General features: G+C 43.5%; 1 non-coding gene across 1 annotated transcript; it reads right to left on the bottom strand.

Moving 5' to 3' along the window:
- Positions 1-17,267: 17,267 nt before the first annotated feature.
- Positions 17,268-17,374, bottom strand: LOC140851849 (small nucleolar RNA R71). Its single transcript, XR_012134606.1, has one exon. It is a non-coding gene; the product is annotated as a small nucleolar RNA R71 (small nucleolar RNA).
- Positions 17,375-20,475: the final 3,101 nt, after the last annotated feature.

Here is a 20,475-nt window from a genome sequence, read left to right as displayed (position 1 = left end):
GTTGACAATGTTAAATCTCGTTTTTAAAAATTGTCTCAATATTATTTTTTACGTTCGTAATTAATTATTTAAATTTGAAAATAAAAAGAAAGGAAATGTGTTAGACAGTCTAATAAGTAACAAATATTTTAATTAGATATTTTAGATATTTATATAATTTTTAAGAACAATGTTATGAATAAACATAAAAATGTATTTCATGGTGATTCAATGTAATTTAATTTTTTTAAATATTTATATATAATATAATCATAAATTCGATTCGAATTAAAACATTCGTAGCTCAACAACCTCGACTATGACCAACGTTTAACTCTCATTGACGGGGTCCATTGAATACCAGCGCACAATCTTCACGGGTAGATTCTACTAAACACCAGCGCACAATCTCCACTGGCAGGGTCCATTAAATACCAGCGCACAACTTCCACTTGTAGGGTCCACTGAGTACCAACATATAATCTTCATTGACGGGGTCCACTGAAATATAGTTAGGCTGAGAGCATAAATCTGATCTGTGTTAAAATATTTTTGTATCATAACATATCATAATTTTCACGGAACATATGCATAATCAATAAATCATAGTATTTCGGAATCACTTTTCGTTCAAAACATAATTTCATAAATCATGCATAATTTCAAAGAATAATTATTTAATCTTCAGAATAAATATGAAATATCTCAAAAAAATGATTCATTACTTACCTTTCACAGAGCACTGAATGAATAGATCGATTAACCTCTAAGAGATTCTTCGGTATCTATTATTTAAAATTATATTCTTATATTAATTTTAATTCAAAATTAAATCTAAACAAATTTTAAATCAAAATTTCATTTGGGATCGCACTCTTCACTAAACTCGATCAAAATCATCAAAATAAAGCCTTTCACTACGCTAATTGTTGGGTATAAAATACCCGCAGCCGAAATCCTCAGCAGAACGGCTCCGCCCGGACTCCTACGGGAGCCGGGCTCCTCCCTCGACAGCAGAACGGCTCCGCCCGGACTCCTACGGGAGCCGGGCTCCACCCTCGACAGCAGAACGGCTCCGCCCGGACTCCTACGGGAGCCGGGCTCCTCCATCAACAGCGGAACGGCTCCGCCCGGACTCCTGCGAGAGCCGGGCTCCGCCCTCAGTCTCCGACCTCAGTATCAACTGCCGGAGCCGGACTCCACCCACGACCTCAACCGAAAGGAGAACTCCTCCCGGACTCCTACAAAGGCCAATCTCCGACCACTGCCGAGCCTCAATCAACAGATCCGCGTCCCTTGGCAGATCACAATAACAACTATGATCCTGTTCCACTTCCTGTAGCGGATTCCGCGCGGCTCCATCACCCCCTGCGGCGGACCCATTACTCTCTGACAGGATGTATCAACAGCCACGATTCTGCTCCGCTCCCTGCGGCAGGTGCTGCACGATCCCACTACTCGCTGACAGCTAGCGGCAACGGACGCCGCTCCACCACCTGCAACGGGCCCTACGTGGCAGGCTATGACAATAGCCACGGGTCTACCCCACTACCTTTCGCAATCAATTCCTCTGACCCTGGGCGGCCCACTACCGGACGGTTACAAACGTCGCCATCAATCCGTTGCCTCCTCCGCCTATAAAAAGGGGAGATCCAGATACGTTATTCTCTAAGCTCATTTTTCCTATCTCAAAACTCTGCTAAATTCTCCGTTCGAGCACTCCATTCTTGTTGAGGCAGAGAACTGACTTGAGCGTCGGAGGGTCTTGCTGGAGCAACCCCACCTCCGGTTTAGACTTCCCTTGCAGGTCCCGGCGGCGACCGCGGCTTCCCCGATTCCAGCTTCTCCGGCGCAAGCGGATTTTTGCACCAACAGGATTGGCGCTAGAGGAAGGATCTGTGCCTTCGCAGCACCCTTGTTCTTGAAGGAGCGCTCAACGGATCCGCTTCCGGCCATCTTTTCCGGCATCCAATCCTCTTTTCCCCATCCGATGCCCTCTCGCGAGGTTTCTGCACAACTACCTCCGGCTATGGTTGTCGATAAAGGGTGGTCGGATGACCAGTCTCCGTCGGATTCCGTCAACGTCATCTCGGGAGAATCCCGGCAGGAGGCAATCAGCACATCAGCTGCACCCCTCAAGCGGCAAAAAGTTGAAGAACCCATAGCCTTCACTGAAGAAGATGCCCAGGGAGTCCAATTCCCTCATAACAACGCGGTCGTAGTTTCCTTGAACATAGCAAATTATGACGTCCGTCGCATTCTCGTCGACAACGGAAGTTCGGCCGACATCTTATTCTACAGTGCCTTTTCGAGAATGGCCATTCTTGGCGGTCATCTAAGGCCGATTTGCTCTCCCTTGATAGGGTTTACTGGTGACGCCGTTCCGACGGAAGGAATGATAACTCTAACTGTGACCGCGGGCCAACATCCAAAGCAGTCCCGAGCCCTGGTGAATTTCCTGGTGGTAAAAGCGCCATCTGCCTACAATGCAATTCTTGGCCGACCCGGCCTCAATGCCCTCAGAGCCGTTGTTTCAACCTACCATTTGAAATTGAAGTTCCCCACTGGCAAGGGGATTGGAGAAGTTCGGGGAGACCAAGCGCTGGCCAGGCACTGCTACAATATTGCCCTGCAAAGAAGCGATCAAGCGGACCTCTGTCCGGTCGACGGGTTGGATGCGCGCGATGACCTCACTGAAGAGAGGGGCGGTCCGATCGAGGACCTAATACCAATTCCTTTGAATGATGGGAATGCGGAGCATGTGGTGTTAATTGGCTCCAATCTGGAGGAGGAGGTGCGGACGCATCTCGTGGATTTCCTCCGAAGGAATGCGGACGTTTTCGCATGGGTCCCGGCGGATATGCCGGGGATTGACACAAAAGTCATGGAACATCATCTGGCGGTCGACCCTAAACATCGGCCAACAAAAGAAAAAATCCGGAGTCATGCCCCGGAGAGGCAGAAGGCAATAGCCGAGGAAGTGGATAAACTTCTCAAGGTCGGATTCATCAAGGAGGTCAATTATCCAGAGTGGATCTCCAATGTTGTCTTGGTCAAGAAAGCAAACGGCAAGTGGAGGATGTGTATCGATTTTAAAAAGCTGAATAAGGCTTGCCCAAAGGACAGCTACCCCCTTCCCAGGATCGACCAACTGGTGGACGCTACCTCGGGCCATGAGCTTCTCACTTTTATGGACGCATTCTCCGGCTATAACCAGATTAGAATGGCATCGGAAGATGAAGAGAAGACTGCTTTTATCACTAATCGCGGCCTTTACTGCTACAGGGTTATGCCGTTCGGCCTCAAGAACGCGGGCGCAACCTATCAACGACTGGTGAACAAAATCTTCAAGGAGCAGATCGGCCGAAATATGGAGGTTTATGTGGACGATATGCTCGTGAAAAGCAGGTCTTTCGGAAATCATGTCGCCGACCTCGAGGAAACCTTTGGCGCTCTTCGAAAGTATAGAATGAAGCTGAACCCGACCAAATGCGCCTTTGGGGTAACCTCAGGAAAGTTCCTGGGCTTCATGGTGTCGGGGCGCGGGATCGAGGCCAATCCGGAGAAAATTCGCGCCATCCAAAATATGACTGCCCCAAGATCGATCAAGGAGGTTCAATGCCTCACGGGAAGAGTCGCGGCTCTTAATCGCTTTGTCGCGAGGTCGGCCGAACGATGTCTGCCCTTCTTTCAAACCCTCAAGCAGTCGAAGAACTTCTACTGGACCTCTGAATGCCAACAGGCATTCGAAGAATTAAAAAGCTACCTTAGCTCGCCCCCACTGCTGGCGAAGCCCGAGCCCAAGGAGGAATTATTTTTGTACCTGGCAGTCTCTCCCACAGCCCTTGCAGCTGTCCTTGTTAAAGAGGAAATGAAAGTCCAGCGATCGGTCTACTACATTAGCCGCGTATTGAGGGACGCCGAGACCAGGTATACTAAATTAGAAAAACTGACCTACGCCTTGTTGATTGCAGCTCGGAGACTCCGGCCTTACTTTCAAGGGCACACGGTGACGTTACTCACCGACCAACCGATCAAGGCGGTTTTGCACCGAGCTGATATCTCCGGGAGAATGGCGAAATGGGCAATCGAGCTCACAGAATTCGACATCAACTACAAACCTAGACCGGCAATAAAAGCCCAAGTATTGGCGGATTTCATAGTAGAATGCACCATCCCCGAGGAGGCCGAACCTGAGCAAAACGAAATTGACGACCTGAGGACTCAACTGAACTCCCCCGACGAAGAAGCCAGTTCCTCCGATAGCTTTTGGACCCTCCATGTGGACGGATCTTCCAACATGGTAGGCGTGGGTGCAGGCCTGATCTTGACCAGCCCAGAGGGAGTCGTTGCGGAGTACGCTCTGCGTTTCGAATTCCCCGCAACAAATAATGGAGTGGAGTATGAAGCTCTGATCGCGGGATTGAGGATCGCCAGGGAGCTCGGAATAGGTCAACTCCGGGTGCACAGCGATTCCCAACTTGTGGTGGGGCAAGTCAGCGGGAGCTTTGAAGCGCGGGAGGACAGTATGGCCAAATATCTTAAGAAGGTGAAGGAGTTCATCCCTGCCTTTGGCAATTTCGACATCAGGCAAATTCCAAGGTCGGAGAACACCAGAGCCGATCTTCTCTCCAAACTGGCGACATCGGCTCCAGCCGAATTGCCAAAAGGCATCCTCTTTGAAGTTTTAAAATATCCGAGTACGGAAGAACCGCGACTCGTAATGAAGATCGACCACGAGCCCAGCTGGGTCGACCCGCTAATAACCTATCTTAGAGATGGGATTCTCCCCCAGGACGCGAAAGAAGCCCGGAAACTCCGAAATCAAGCCTCCCGGTACATCCTTTATGAGGGCAAATTGTACAAAAGATTGTACTCCTTGCCTCTCTTGAGATGCCTCCGACCCTCAGAAGTTGACTACGCTTTATGGGAAGTACATGAGGGAGCTTGCGGAAGCCACTTGGGTGCCAGGTCTCTATCCCACAAGCTACTCCGCCAAGGGTACTACTGGCCAACAATGCACCATGATTCAATCGAATATGTCAAAAAGTGTGATCGATGCCAGAGATACGCCAACGTCCAGAGACAACCTGCTACCGACCTTACACCCTTGAGTGCCCCATGGCCTTTTGCGCAGTGGGGGATGGATATTCTTGGCCCCTTTCCCATGACGTCTGGTCAAAGGAAATTCCTCCTTGTAGCAATCGACTACTTCACCAAATGGGTCGAGGCCGAGCCACTAGCAAAAATCACAGAGGCAAAAGTGCAGGATTTCGTCTGGAAATCAATCGTATGCAGGTTCGGTTTGCCTAGAACCCTAATCACTGATAATGGACGGCAATTCGCGGGAGCCAGATTTACTGAATTCTGTGAAGACCTAAACATCTCCCACAAATTCACATCAGTGGCCCATCCCCAGGCGAACGGCGAAGCCGAGGTAACAAACAGAACCCTTTTGCAGGGGATTAAGACCAGGCTCGAAAAAGCAAAAGGAACTTGGGCGGACGAACTTTATCATGTGCTATGGGCTTATCGGACCACCCAGAGGTTGCCTACAGGAGAGACTCCCTTTGCTTTAGCCTTTGGTACGGAAGCCGTCATCCCGATCGAGCTTAAACTCCCGTCGGCACGAGTCGTGGCATTCGACGAACCCCAAAATGCACAAAGTCTCAGAGCCAACCTCGACCTACTGGAAGAAAGGCGGGAGATTGCTCAGGTTCAAATGGCAGCCTACAGACAGAAAGTTGCTCGATATTACAACGCCCGAGTCAAGAACAAGGCATTCAAAGCAGGGGATCTAGTGCTCCGGCGAGCTGCTGTCTCACAACCACAGGGCCAGGGGAAGCTTGCCCCAAACTGGGAGGGACCTTATGAGGTCAAAGAAGTAGTCCGACCTGGAACTTATTATCTTAAGGAACTCGGAGGAGCCGACCTCCCGCGACCGTGGAGCTCAGAAAACTTACGGATGTACTACCAGTGATTTCGTCCTAATCAAAAAATGCGTGCCCATTTGTCTTGGGACAATTTAAGCAGACGGTATCAAAAACGAGAGGGCAACCTTATAAAAGTTGAAGGCCCGGTTCTTTTAGACCGGATGGGGGGAGAGGCCTTGCAACACCCATATGTGCCCCACAGCCCTGTTAGGGACAGGAGGAGAACCTCGCCCTAACTTGAGCAAAGTCGAAGGCCCGGTTCTTTTAGACCGGATGGGGGGAGAGGCCTTGCAACGCCCATATGTGCCCCCACAGCCCTGTTAGGGACAGGAGGAGAACCTCGCCCTAACTTGAGCAAAGTCGAAGGCTCGGTTCTTTTAGACCGGATGGGGGGAGAGGCCTTGCAACGCCCATATGTGCCCCCACAGCCCTGTTAGGGACAGGAGGAGAACCTCGCCCTAACTTGAGCAAAGTCGAAGGCCCGGTTCTTTTAGACCGGATGGGGGGAGAGGCCTCGCAACGCCCTAATGTGCCCCCGCAGCCCTGTCAGGAACAGGAGGAGAACCTCGTCCTGACATGAGCAAAGTGGAAGGCCCGGACTCCTACGGGAGCCGGGTTCCGCCGCAAAAAAGACTTCGCAAAAGTGGAAGGCCCGGACTCCTACGGGAGCCGGGTTCCGCCGCAAAAAAGACTTCGCCCGAACTCCTACGGGAGCCGGGTTCCGCCGCAAAGAAGACTTCGCCCGGACTCCTACGGGAGCCGGGTTCCGCCGCCAAGAAAACTTCGCCCGGACTCCTACGGAAGCCGGGTTCCGCCGCAAAGAAGACTTCGCCCGGACTCCTACGGGAGCCGGGTTCCGCCGCCAAGAAAACTCTGCCCGGACTCCTACGGGAGCTGGGTCCCGCCGCCAAAAAGACTTCACCCGGACTCCTACGGGAGCCGGGTCCCTACGCCAAAGAAGACTTCATCCGAACTCCTACGGGAGCCGGGTTTCAAAAAAAAAAAAAAAAAAAAGAGAGAGGAAAAAGAGACTTCACCCAAACTTCACCCGGACTCCTACGGGAGCCGGGCTCCACCGCCAACATCAGCTACAGGACAACTCCGCCCGGACTTCTACGGAAGCCGGACTTTACTTATGACTTTGATTACAGAAAGACTTTGCCCTGACTTTTAAGAAGACCAAACTACTCCAACTTCCGAGGGCTTCTCCGTTCGGATTATCAAGGGAGCCGGACTTAGCCCCGACCTCAGCGGAGAAAAATCCCAGCAAACCTGACAAGTGGGTATCTCCTAACGGCATAAAAGCTGAAAAGAAGCTCGACGAATGACGACCCCACATGAACTGAAAAGGTCGCCGACGACCTTGGAACGACGTAACACAGACAAAGAGAAGAAAAGGAAAATGAAGAAGTTCGGCAGACAACTATTTAACACAAGATGCAAACAAGGTACTGAAATCACTTTTTCATTTAACAGAAGTACGCGTTACAGGACCCGGTGGGTCAGGAAAAAAGAAGATACATGTCATCGCAAGTATTGCGAGCACGGTTCGAGCAGGACGAACCGGAGGCCGCTCCGAGCTATGAACTCCGTCTCTATCCTTCTCAGTCGCATTCTCCAGTGCGTGTAACAGCTCTCGCCCCATCTCGCCTCATTCTGTTCCCGAAGTCCCAACCTTAACGGGAAAGGGGTGGGATAGATCTCCGGAGGTGGTGGGGGTAACGGCGGCAATAGCGAAGACCTGTTTCAAGAAGAACCGTAGCCACTTCAGGAGCGGTTGGGACACCAGAGATATGCCTCATCTCCGAATGCACCACGACGGCCGCCACCCGAAACGCTCCGGCAAGGTCGGTATGCGTTACTTCCACCGTCCCCGCAACAAGTTCTACTGCCCCACCGTCAACGCCAACCGCCTCTGGTCTCTCGGCCCCGACGGCGTCAAGGATCCCGTCATGGCTTATGACGTCTATTCTGCCCTCTTGACCGGTATCACCCCGCCTTGCTACTCCGAGATTCGCGGGCAGAATAACTTCACCGACAACCCCCGTTATTAAACCCCTGTTGTTGAAGGAATTCTTCCTTGGGCTCCCCTTAGAACGACGGAGATTTTCACCAGCCGCCATTCTCCTCCTCACCTTCCTCCAAACCCTAAAAATTCCCTCAAGAACAACCTCCCGAGTAGAGGACATGGTGTGAGGGAAGGAGACAGAGACAGGGACTGGAAAAGCAGGACCCTCAGATGAAAGAACAGCGCCAGGATGAAACCACGAAGGGACTGAGGGGTTTAAATAGCCGATGGATCCTGGTGCAGTTATGGCGGTGGGTATTCCTGGGCCAACTGGTGTGTGCCACATGGCGCGCTTATCCCCTTCACCGCCATCGAGGGTTGACCGCTCACAGATTCCCGCAGAGCGACGCGTGGGATCGTGTTTCAGCGGGGGTTCCGAAAAGACTTTTCAAGTCGCCTTCACCGAAGAACGGATTCTGGCGCGCGCGCATTAAGTGGGGGCGGCAGTGCGCAGGGATCGAGGGGGGCAATTTCGGCTGCGCACATCTCTCTCTGTGTACTTCCTTCGCTTGAAATTCAAACTCGGAAGTAGGGGGACTGGTGTTGGGTCTAAAATACCCACAGCCGAAATCCTCAGCAGAACGGCTCCGCCCGGACTCCTACGGGAGCCGGGCTCTGCCCGGACTCCTATGGGAGCCGGGCTCCGCCCTCGACAGCAGAACGGCTCCGCCCGAACTCCTATGGGAGCCGGGCTCCTCCCTCGACAGCAGAACGGCTCCGCCCGGACTCCTACGGGAGCCGGGCTCCTCCCTCGACAGCAGAACGGCTCCGCTTGGACTCCTACGGGAGCCGGGCTCCACCCTCGACAGCAGAACGGCTCCGCCCGGACTCCTACGGGAGCCGGGCTCCACCCTCGACAGTGGAACGGCTCCGCCCGGACTCCTGCGAGAGCCGGGCTCCGCCCTCAGTCTCCGACCTCAGTATCAGCTGCCGGAGCCGGACTCCACCCATGACCTCAACCGAAAGGAGAACTCCTCCCGGACTCCTACAAAGGCCAATCTCCGACCACTGCCGAGCCTCAATCAACAGATCCGTGTCCCTTGGCAGATCACAATAACAACTATGATCCTGTTCCACTTTCTGTAGCGAATTCTGCGCGGCTCCATCACCCCCTGCGGCGGACCCATTACTCTCTGACAGGCTGTATCAACAGCCACGATTCTGCTCCGCTCCCTGCGGCAGGTGCTGCACGATCCCACTACTCGCTGACAGCTAGCGGCAACGGACGCCGCTCCACCACCTGCAACGGGCCCTACGTGGCAGGCTATGACAATAGCCACGGGTCTACCCCACTACCTTTCGCAATCAATTCCTCTGACCCTGGGCGGCCCACTACCGGACGGTTACAAACGTCGCCATCAATCCGTTGCCTCCTCCGCCTATAAAAAGGGGAGATCCAGATACGTTATTCTCTAAGCTCATTTTTCCTATCTCAAAACTCTGCTAAATTCTCCGTTCGAGCACTCCATTCTTGTTGAGGCAGAGAACTGACTTGAGCGTCGGAGGGTCTTGCCGGAGCAACCCCACCTCCAGTTTAGACTTCCCTTGCAGGTCCCGGCGGCGACCGCAGCTTCTCCGACTCCAGCTTCTCCAGCGCAAGCGGATTTTTGCACCAACACTAATCTTAGAAGGTTAACTTTGGAGAGAGAAATCCATCATTAGAGAGACAATCTAGAGATAAAGTAGAGAGAGAAAGTTCAATTCTAGAGAGAGAAAGTAATGGTTCAAGCTGAAGGGAGAGAGAGAAAAAACTTTCTCTCATATTTATTTATTTATTTATTTTTCTTTTTTTTTCTCTTTTTTTTTTCTTTTTTTTTTCTTTTTCTTTTTCTTCCTTCTTTTACTTCTTCCCGTGGCCTCCCATGGGTGAAATAGGTGAAATAGGGGACCGAATGGTCCCCTCATAAGGTTGGCCGACCGACGGTCGGCCGGCACGGGAATGGCCGACAGTCGGAGGAGAGAACACCGCCATCCGAAGGAACCCAAACTGGTGGCCGGCGACGACCACCGGCGCCCGAAAATTAGAAAAAACTGAAACTTTTCCCATGATAAAATCTAGCGACTCTGATCGCCGGCGAACGTGCACATCGGCACGGGAAAGAAGGGAGAGAAGAGAGGACGAGAGCCATATGCTTACCTTGAGCTCTGGCGACCTCTTCGGTGAGGAATCGTGGCAAGCACGGTGATGGTTTTTCACGGGCGATTTCTGACGATCTTCGCCGTTTCGCTCCAAGTTTTCACAATGGGAGGAAGGGAGAAGGGTCTCCCCCTTAAATAGAGCCGGAGGAGAGGAGTTTGACTCCTCTCCGATGAGGTTTCCGACTCCGATTCGAAGCCGGTCGGGAGAAGAAGACTCCCTGCGGGAGTTTTCTTCATTTTTTTTCTTTGTGGGCTCGGTTTAAGGCCTACATGGGCCGGGTACTATATTCTTTCCTCCTAAAAATAAATTTCATCCTCAAAATTTTCTCTCTGTTTTTTTTTAAAGTCCTCAAAAATTCAAATTACTTTTACGTTAAATCATGTCATCCTCTAATTTCAAAATATCTTTCATCATAATATCTATCAAATCAAATTACTGTTTTGATCAGTTTGAGAACAATTCAGACCACTATGCTTTCATTGCCCACTCTGATTCAGTCCACTAATACACGTATGTTAATTTAAGTTTCTAAATTATATCATGATCAGTATAAGTCATTATCCCAATGTTCCTAGTGTCTACCCACCTACGCTCATGTCTGATTCTATATGTCATATAGTTTATCCACTTATACTCTGATACCATATTAATTGTCACGCTTCCGGCCCGAGATCATGAGCAGGAGGTCACGACAACCGCCGCATACTTATGAAGAACTCTCTCCATAAGCATGCAAGGCATCTCATCACGATATCAATGCATCACAGCGGAATAAATTCAAATAATTATTAATCAACTTTAATTCAAGTAATTAAATCAAATATCTTACATCCAATAAAATTTTACTAAAAATAAAATAATAGATCTAAGTTCAATGAAGTTGACAATACTAAATCTCGCCTCTAAAAGCTCTGTCCCAATATTATTTTCTATGCTCGTAATTAATTATCTGAATTTGAAAATAAAAAGAAAGAAAATGAGCTAGACAGCCCAGTAAGTAACAAATATCTCAACTAGATATTTCAGATATTTATATAATTTTCAAGAATAATGCTATGAATAAACATAAAAATGTATTTTATGCTGATTCAATGCAAATCCAATCTTTTCAAATATTCACATATAATATAATCATAAATTCGATTCGAATTAAAATACTCGTAACTCAACAGCTTCGACTATGACCAACGTTTAACCCCAATTGGCGGGATCTACTGAATACCAGCGCACAACCCCCACTGGCAGGGTCCACTAAATACCAGTGCACAACCCCCACGGACAGAGTCCACTGAGTACCAATGTATAATCCTCATTGGCGGGGCCCACTGAAATATAGTTAGGCTGAGAGCATAAATTCGATCTGTGTCAAAATACTTTTGTATCATAACATATCATAATTTTTACTGAACATATGCATAATCAATAAATCATAGTATTTCGGAATCACTTTTCGTTCAAAACATAATTTTATAAATCATGCATAATTTCAAAGAATAATTATTTAATCTTCAGAATAAATATGAAATATCTCGAAAAAATGATTCATTACTTACCTTTCACAAAGCACTGAATGAATAGATCAATTAATCTCTAGGAGATTCTTCAGTACCTATTATTCAAAATTATATTCTTGCATTAATTTTAATTCAAAATTAAATCTAAATAAATTCTAAATCAAAACCCCATTTGAGATCGGGCTCTTCACTAAACTTGATCAAAATCATCAAAATGAAGCCTTTCACTACGCTAATCTTAGAAGGATAACTTTGGAGAGAGAAATCCATCACTAGAGAGAAACAATCTAGAGAGAGAAAATTCTAGAGAGAAAGTTCAATTTTAGAGAGAGAAAGCAATGGTTCAAGCTGAAGAGAGAGAGAGAAAAAACTTTCTCTCATATTTATTTATTTATTTAGTTTTTTTTTATTTTCTTTTTTCTTTTGTTTTTCTTTTTTTTGTTTTTGTTTTTCTTTCTTCTTTTACTTCTTCTTTCCATGGCCTCCCATGGATGAAATAGGTGAAACAGGAGACCGAATGGTCCCCTCATAAGGTTGGCTGACCGGCAGTCGGCCGGCACGGGAATAGCCGACAGCCGGAGGAGAGAACACCGCCATCCGAAGGAACCCAAACCGGTGGCTGGCGACAACCATCGGTGCTTGAAAACCAGAAAAAACTGAAACCTTTCCCACGATAAAATCTGGCGACTTTGGTTGCCGACGAACGTGCACACCGGTATGAAAAGGAAGGGAGAGAAGAGAGGACGAGAACCATATGCTTACCTTGAGCTCCGGCGACCTCTTCGGTGAGGAATCGCGGCAAGCACGGTGATGGTTTTTCACGAGCGATTTCTAGCGATCTTCGTCGTTTCGCTCCAAGTTTTCACGATGGGAGGAAGGGAGAAGGGCCTCCCCCTTAAATAGAGTCGGAGGAGAGGAGTTTGACTCCTCTCCGATGAGGTTTCCGACTCCGATTAGAAGCCAGTCGGGAGAAGAAGACTCCTTGCGGGAGTCTTCTTCATTTTTTTTTTTCCTTTGTGGCTGGGTTTAAGGCCTACATGGGCCGGGTACTACATCTTGCTCGTTTTTCTTTTGTTTATATAAACAACTGATGCCATATTTTATAGGTCTAAATGATAAGTTAATTTACCTTCTTTCTTGAAGTATCTACTGATTTCATATTAATTTAGATTTGCATCTCCATTCTGGGAAAGCCACATGGATTCCATTTTGTATGTTCTGCTATGGTTGATATCTCATCTTCTACTAGATATAATTTTCTTCTAGTGTTGAGCTAGAAGGAGGCCAAAGCCGCCTAATTCTTAATATAATAGAACGGAGATGCAAGGAGACAGGTAAAAAGAAAAGTGAAAATAAAACCCGTGGCGAAAGACTAGGGGTCATCAAACAAGTTGTTACACATGATTAAGCCTAGTGAAACAAAGAAGTTGCTTCTCGTTGTACAGAATGGACCAATCTTTGAATAAGTTTACATCAGCAATAAGAACAGTCGCATCCGAAGACTTGTTTGGGAAGATCTCAACATGTCCAATGCTTGGTAGCAACTCCGAAGAGTTTTATAGTGCCCAGAAGCTCAGGAAGGGGGTGCATTACATTGATATTCCATCTAGAGCTATGTTGATTCCATAGTGATTTCATCATAACCTTTTTCTTCTTACGGTTATCATAGAGATTAGGAGGAGTATAGTTGGGGGAGTTCCTCCCAACGAATGCCCAAAAATGGATGTTCTGTTCCAATAAGCTGGTGGGGTACACAGGATGTTTGTCCATAACGGGAAGATCCTTTTTCATGGCTTTCAATGTGGCATCATTTTGATTTTCATATGGTATACCTAATATATTTGGGACATGTTGGGCTTTAGAATGAAAATGGGAATAAATAACTCCAACTTTAGTCTTTTAGTTGGGAGGAGTTTCATTTCTATTCTCATTTCAGGAGGAGAATGAGAATAACCTTTTTTTTTGGGGGGGGGGGTGCGTTGGACTTTAGGATGGAAATGAGAATGAATTACTCCAATTTTAGTCTTTTAGTTGGTTGGAGTTTCATTTCTATTTCTATTTCAGGAGGAGAATGAGAATAACCTAATTCTTCAAAATTTAATTCCATCCTCTTAATATCCAAATCTTATTTTATGAAATTTATTTAAAAAAATAATTTTTCAAAATGACCTCTCTGATTAATCGATTTTCTAAAAAGTTACTTAAAAACATCCGCATTCTATTTTCAGTCATGAACCTAATGCATCAGGAATATAGCTATTTTGATTCCCATCCTAATTCATTTTCGATTCAGACCAAATGCAGCCTTGATCTCTACAAATTTGTTTGGCCTGCTTTCAATATTTCTTCCCCCACTTAACCAATGCAGCAACGTTCATCTTTTTCTCCAGCCTTTTATCTCCTAGACTGACTTCCTTGCTTTCACAGACTGATCTTCAATTAACTAAACAAGCCAATCCGCTATTAGATATGATCTTGACCATATATAGTAGCCAGCTTGGCTTTTGTGTGTCAAAAGCAGGAGAGAAGCCACCAAAGCCCTGTATCTTGGATTGGACATTGTCTAGACTTTTCCACGAAATTTTAGGTAGCTGTAGGCCGTTCTTGCAGAAACTGGGCTCGTTTGCACAACTCACAAATAATTCTAAAGAATCAAGGGTAGGGTTTGTGTAATTGTGGTCAGGATGAAGATCACGTTTATGAATTACGTGACATACTGATAAATGATATATTTTTATATTTATTAAAATATTTTTGATAATTTATGATGTTTAAAAATTTTAATTTCATGAATTTATTAATTTTTTTAAAAAAATAAATAATTAAAAAAAAAATAAAATTAGATATATTTATAAAAAAATAGATGTTAATTTAATTGAGTAATTTAAGTACCAAAATGAAGAGAAATTTTTGAAAAATTTAATGTATATATATTTTTTAATTTTTCAGATAAAAATCGAAGCGAAAATAGAGCTAAAATATCCTAAAAAATAAAAAAAATAGCTTTCGGTGTACGGTGGATCGGTCGGTCGGTCCACAGAGCCAGGACGTGGTCCATAGAAAATTTCATGTGGTCTACAAGCGAGGCTCACAGCGAGAGAAGGATTCTGGGCGTGATCCAACATGTGAAATTCATTCCAACCCAGATCCGACGGTCAGCATCCATTGCCCATTTATAAAAAAGGATTTTTGCATGATCCGACGGCCCAGAAGTGATCTATCATGCGATCGGACGGCTGAGGACACTTCCGACTGTGCTAAGGATTTAAATTGCACGATCCGATGGCCAGAACTTTATTAGAACCCAGATCCAACGGCTGACATTCGATCCGACTTTGATAAGGATTAAAACTATGATTTTTGATCAGATCTGAGCTGTTCAAGCTCCATCCGACGGCCAGGAATATTCTTAAGGGGATTAATATGATTTCTAAAGGTTTTAGGACTCCTTTTTCTATCAAAAAATTATGAAAAATTTATCTATAAATAAGAGGTCCGGAAATAAGCTTTGGGAGCAGAAAAATTGAGTAGAAAGTGTAGAAAAAAATAGAGAAAAAAATTAAATAGCTTTAGGGACCCAAGAAAAAAGAGGAGAAAAGTCAGTTCGCTCTACGGAGTACAACGGAAGATGGAGAGATCATCAACCATCTTCCCGACAAGGCTTGGCTGATCAACTTCAGATTCTTATTATAGTTTTATTTTTATTTTATTTTATTGTTCCTTTTAAATTTTTGTACTTGAATTTTAATTTTATTAATGCAAAATTTATTTTTCTGCACTTTAAATTTCTATCTTTTATTTTTTGTACATAGATGCTAGGATCTAATTAGTAGATCCTAGTACTAATTTATTTTTATACTTTTTAAATTTTTTTATTTATTTTTATTACAAGTAGATGCTAGGATCTAGTTAGTAGATCTTAGTACCCAATTTATTTTTCGTACAGTTAATTTTTATTTTTGACTTAAATTATTTTTTTCAAAATTTATTTTTTTTTATAAAATCAAAGATTTCAAATCAAAATCTTACCTTCTCTGTGGATTCGACCGACTCACTACTTTCTACATATTTTTAATTTTTATTGAAGTCAGAATTTGATTGATATTCACGGTGTCCTAACGACAGCATCACGATCGCATCAATTTTTGGCGTCGTTACCGGAGAAGGCACCAATTTTAATGTTTGATTTCTTTGGTTTTCTTGTGACTATTGCTTACTAATTTTTTTAATCTTTTTACAGAAAAAAATTCAAAAAATTAAAAAAAAGGGAGATAGAAAGCTTCCAAATTGATGAGATCAATCCTAACCCTAGCCTTAACTATTTTTTTTAGTATTAATTATTATTTTTTTAATTAACCTAAAATTCATCTACATAAACCTAATAAAAATTACATGACAAGAGTAGAAACTTAATTTTTAAGAGCATTCATCATTGTAGATTTATTTTTGGTGATCGCTGGAGACAAGGTAAGCTTTCAAGTTTTATTAGTTTCATGTATCTAATTTAGTTGCATAGAATCCTTGTTTGAAATTGGTTGTGCATATTCATCTCAAATCAATTTAAGGGCAACACCCATAATAAGATAAGGTAAAAATTTCATCACCCTTCCTTGGCCCAAAAACAACCAACCAGCATCCCACATTAACCCTAGTCTAACTAAAATCAAGTAGACATTGGCCCTAGTATTAATCGAGTTCAGTTCTGAGTATTGTGGTCAAGTCAAGTGCAAAGTAAGTCCGGACTCACTCCTGAAACTGGTGTCTAAGGCAAGAGGTTATAAAGGCTCAGCCTAAGTGAATTTGTGGTTATTTAATTGATTCCGTTAGCTTACCTGACCAATTCAATTGGTGTTTAAGGTAAGCAACGGGGGGACCCCCACGATCCACCTCTTATCTGGCTAGTTGAAGGAAGTGAGAACAAACCCAATTTGTATCTAGACTAAGCCACTCTACATCGAACTATTAGGTCTAAGAAACCCATAGGTGTCTAGGTTTAATTGTTTGCTAACTTGATTGTAATTAACACTAAACCACAACTAATTCTTCCCACCTTACGTATCTAGGTCTAGGGTTCTTTCTTTCTTCTCTCTCCTTTTTCTCTTAAAAAAAAAAAAAAAAGATGAAACAAAAACAAAACTTGAATCATACATTAGGGTTTGCACTGGTATATGTAAGGTAGAAGATCTTCTATCCTGACCTAGTTAAATCCAATCATGAGATTGAACGGTTGATTCATATTAAACCTGAAAATCAGATGGCTGGAGATCCTAGAGAACCACCTAGGCAGATGAAGGAATATTTTATTCCTTCCACCTATAATCCATCGACTTGTATCCACTTACCTGATATCCCTGCAAGCCACTATGAGATCAAGTCGACCACAATCCAGATGCTTCCGTCTTTCTATGGGAATACTAATGAAGATTTTACAAGCATCTGGATGAGTTCTTAGAAATTTATTTCACCGTGAAAATTCAAAATTTTACTGATGATGCACTTAGATTGACCTTATTCCTTTCTCACTTAAAAACAAAGCCAAGTACTGGCTTGGCACAATAGGGAGACCAATCCAAACTTGGGCTGAAATGCAGCATGAGTTTCTTAAGAAATTCTATCCCATAGGTCGAACCAACATCATGAGGTGAGCCATCACTGGATTTGCTTAGCTTTCAGGAGAACAAATTCATGAATCATGGGAGAGACTTAAGGAATTTCTTAGAAAATACCCACACCATGGTCTATCTAAGTGGCAAATTGTTTAAGCTTTTTATGAGGGTTTAGGTGACCAATACAGACAGATGGTAGATGCATCTTGTGGGAGTGCATTCATGAGTAAAAGTGAGGATGAAGCGTATACTTTATTTAAAATTTTGAGTGAAAATTCAATCAATCATGCTTCATTATCCTCCTACGAAAGATCAATCCCTCACCAAAAGCGGCAGAAATTTTTGAGATCAAGCGAACAGACTCTAGTCCTAAGGCCGATCTGAACCTAATAGCCCAAAGATTAGATAAAGTCGACCTTCTTGCCCAAAAATTTGATCAGTTCCTAGCATTAGGTCAACAATCTCCTGCACAATACACACCACCACCTAATTATCAGGAGATTTGTTCTATCTGTGCTAGCCCGGCCCATCATGTGAGGGAATATCCCACGGCTGCACAGTTTTCACCTTTGATTCAAGAACAAGTTCAAGCTGCCCAAGGTTACTCCAAACCTGTCAATGATCCATTCTCTAACACATATAACCAAGATTGGAGGAACCATCCTAATTTTTCTTGGAGACCCCAACAGACTCAGGCTTAGACCCAAATTTTTTCTGTGCAGAACTTTCAGAATAGGCCCCAATACCAAAATTATGCCTATAATAGTGGTCAACCTACTCAGCCATCCTATTACAATCAGCCGTCATACCCACCTCCTCAACAGACCAATCTAGCTGATGATAGATTAAACCAACTACAACAATTGATTATGACCAACAACAATCTATCGCTAGGCTAGAAGCACAAATAGGATAATTAGCTGAGTCTACCATGAGGAGAGAACCAGGTCAACTCCCAAGCCAACCAGTACCAAATCCTAGGAACAACCCATCCACTCATCAACCACCTGGACCTAGTCATCAATCCAATGTCCCATCTAAGAATCCTCAATTTGAAAATACCAAAGCAATTACTGAACTTAGAAGTGGTAGGATTTTTAAGGATCCATACCAAGATCAGGTGAGAGAAGCTAGTACCGATGCTAGCCCAAATAAAAATTTGGAAAGAAGATTAATACTGAGACTAGCCCAATAGAAGAACCTGAGCCCAATACTGATATTGATCTAAGTGATAAAGAGAAGAGAAGGATAAGTTACCCAAGATATATTCACCAAAAGTTTCATTCTCTTTAGCCCTAGAAGTGGTTCTTCTTCTTTAGAATCACCATCCCCTCCAGAATTGAAATTGTCCTTGGTCACATCTGAGTATACATGTTTAAAATCAACTGACACCCTTTCAGCACCATTACTTCAAACTCAACTCCTAACCTAAAAACTCAATTCATGAGCATTTTAGAAGAACAAATAGGAGAAATTTCGATAAACAAGGGTCTGTGAATGGGTTTGTGAACTATCTTTCTAAAATTAAGAATGGGATGTAAAATACTTTCTGAATATTGGCAATAAAATACTGAAATTTATCATAGCCATCTTCCTGAGATTGGCAATCCAAAACATTGAATTTTATCAATCCAATATTTAACATGGGATAGGTGAGAGAATCAGCATGGTCTGGCTGAAGACGGTAAACTTAGCGCTTCCTGGAGGTAATCCAGTTTTCAAGTTTTCAATTTTTGCTTTTGCCTTTGCTTTCTTTTGCATTTTGTTAAGGATAATCAGTTTTGTTTTGTGTCTTATGTAGGATCTGAAAATAATCTTGGCTAAGTTGGGGGGAGAATCAGTTTTGAAAAAACTTATGGATCAGGTGATATCTCTCCTTTTCTTTCTCTTTACATGCACCCTTCATTTTTTCTACTCCATTGAGGACAATGTCGATTAAGTTAGGGGAGAGAATAAATTTTTTTTAAGTCCTCAAGTAAATTAGTATTTAGTATTTAAGCATCTAATTATACTTAAGAATCAAGTTAAATCAAGCATTTTTAAAAAAAATTGATGTACAGATCAGAGAGTTTGTGAGATATTGAGGGATCAAGTATTAAGAAAACTCAATAAAGAGTTAAGTTTAGAACTTAAATTATTTTTTTTGAGCATTTCTAAATCTTTCTACCAGCATCAAAGAAGAGTTTACTTCTTATGGGCTTATGTAAAGTAACTATACATTTCTTCATATATTCTTAAAAAAAAAAGTTTCCAAGTACTTCATGTTGAGTAACCGGGCCTTTTTGCCTAAGCAAGCATTGAGTTTCGCGTTAAAAGGTATGAAGGGCAAAGAAGCTTTGTTGTAAAGCTAGTTTTAACTCGTAGCTTGTTTGATTCGAGTAAGTAGGTTCGAGGGATATTTTATATCTAGTGCCCTAAAGCATATAGTTTGGGAGTCATTGACTGAAAACTCGCTACATGGGTCAAACAGAAAGCTTAAGGGGTTAAGACACTCAATAGCAGTACAATGTTAAAAAAAAAAAATTAATCAATAAATGAAGGATGGAAGTAACAATATACTTGTCCATATGAAGGTGAATGATTTGGAGATAAAGGTAGGGATAATTTAGAAAAGTTTAAAAAAAGTTTAGTGTTCTTAGTTTAATTCTCATATTGACTATATTAATACCCAATGACATACCTCATTCACACTCTACTGAACATCAGTGGTCCTTTTGAAAATTATTTGGTAAAATTTGAAACTTTAGGTTAAACGTACTTAATTCTAAATTCTTTCTTTACTCGAGAACGAGCAAAGTTCAAATTGGAAGTATGATAAGTGATATATTTTTACATTTATTGAAGATATTTTTGATAATTTATGGTGCTAACATCTTCTTAAAAATCTAATTTCATGAATTTATTGAATTTTTTTAAAAATAAGTGATTTAAAAAAAAATAAAATTAGATATATTTATAAAAAAATAGATGTTAATTTAATTAAGTAATTTAAGCATTAAAATGAAGAGAAATTTTTGAAGAATTTAATGCATATTTTTTTTTTCAATTTTCAGGTGAAAATTGAAGCAAAAATAGAGCTAAAATATCTTAAAAAATAAAGAAAATAGCCTTCGATGTACGGTGGACCGGTCGGTCGGTCCACAGAGCTAGGGCGCGGTCCACAGAAAACTTCACGCGGTCCACAGGCGCGGCTCACAGTGAGAGAAGGATTCTGGGTATGATCCAATGACTGAAA

The sequence above is a fragment of the Elaeis guineensis genome, chromosome 9 (assembly GCF_000442705.2).
Source record: "Elaeis guineensis isolate ETL-2024a chromosome 9, EG11, whole genome shotgun sequence".
NCBI lineage: Eukaryota > Viridiplantae > Streptophyta > Magnoliopsida > Arecales > Arecaceae > Elaeis > Elaeis guineensis.
Note: the sequence above shows the minus strand (reverse complement) of the source record. Positions and strands in the feature narration are given on the sequence as shown.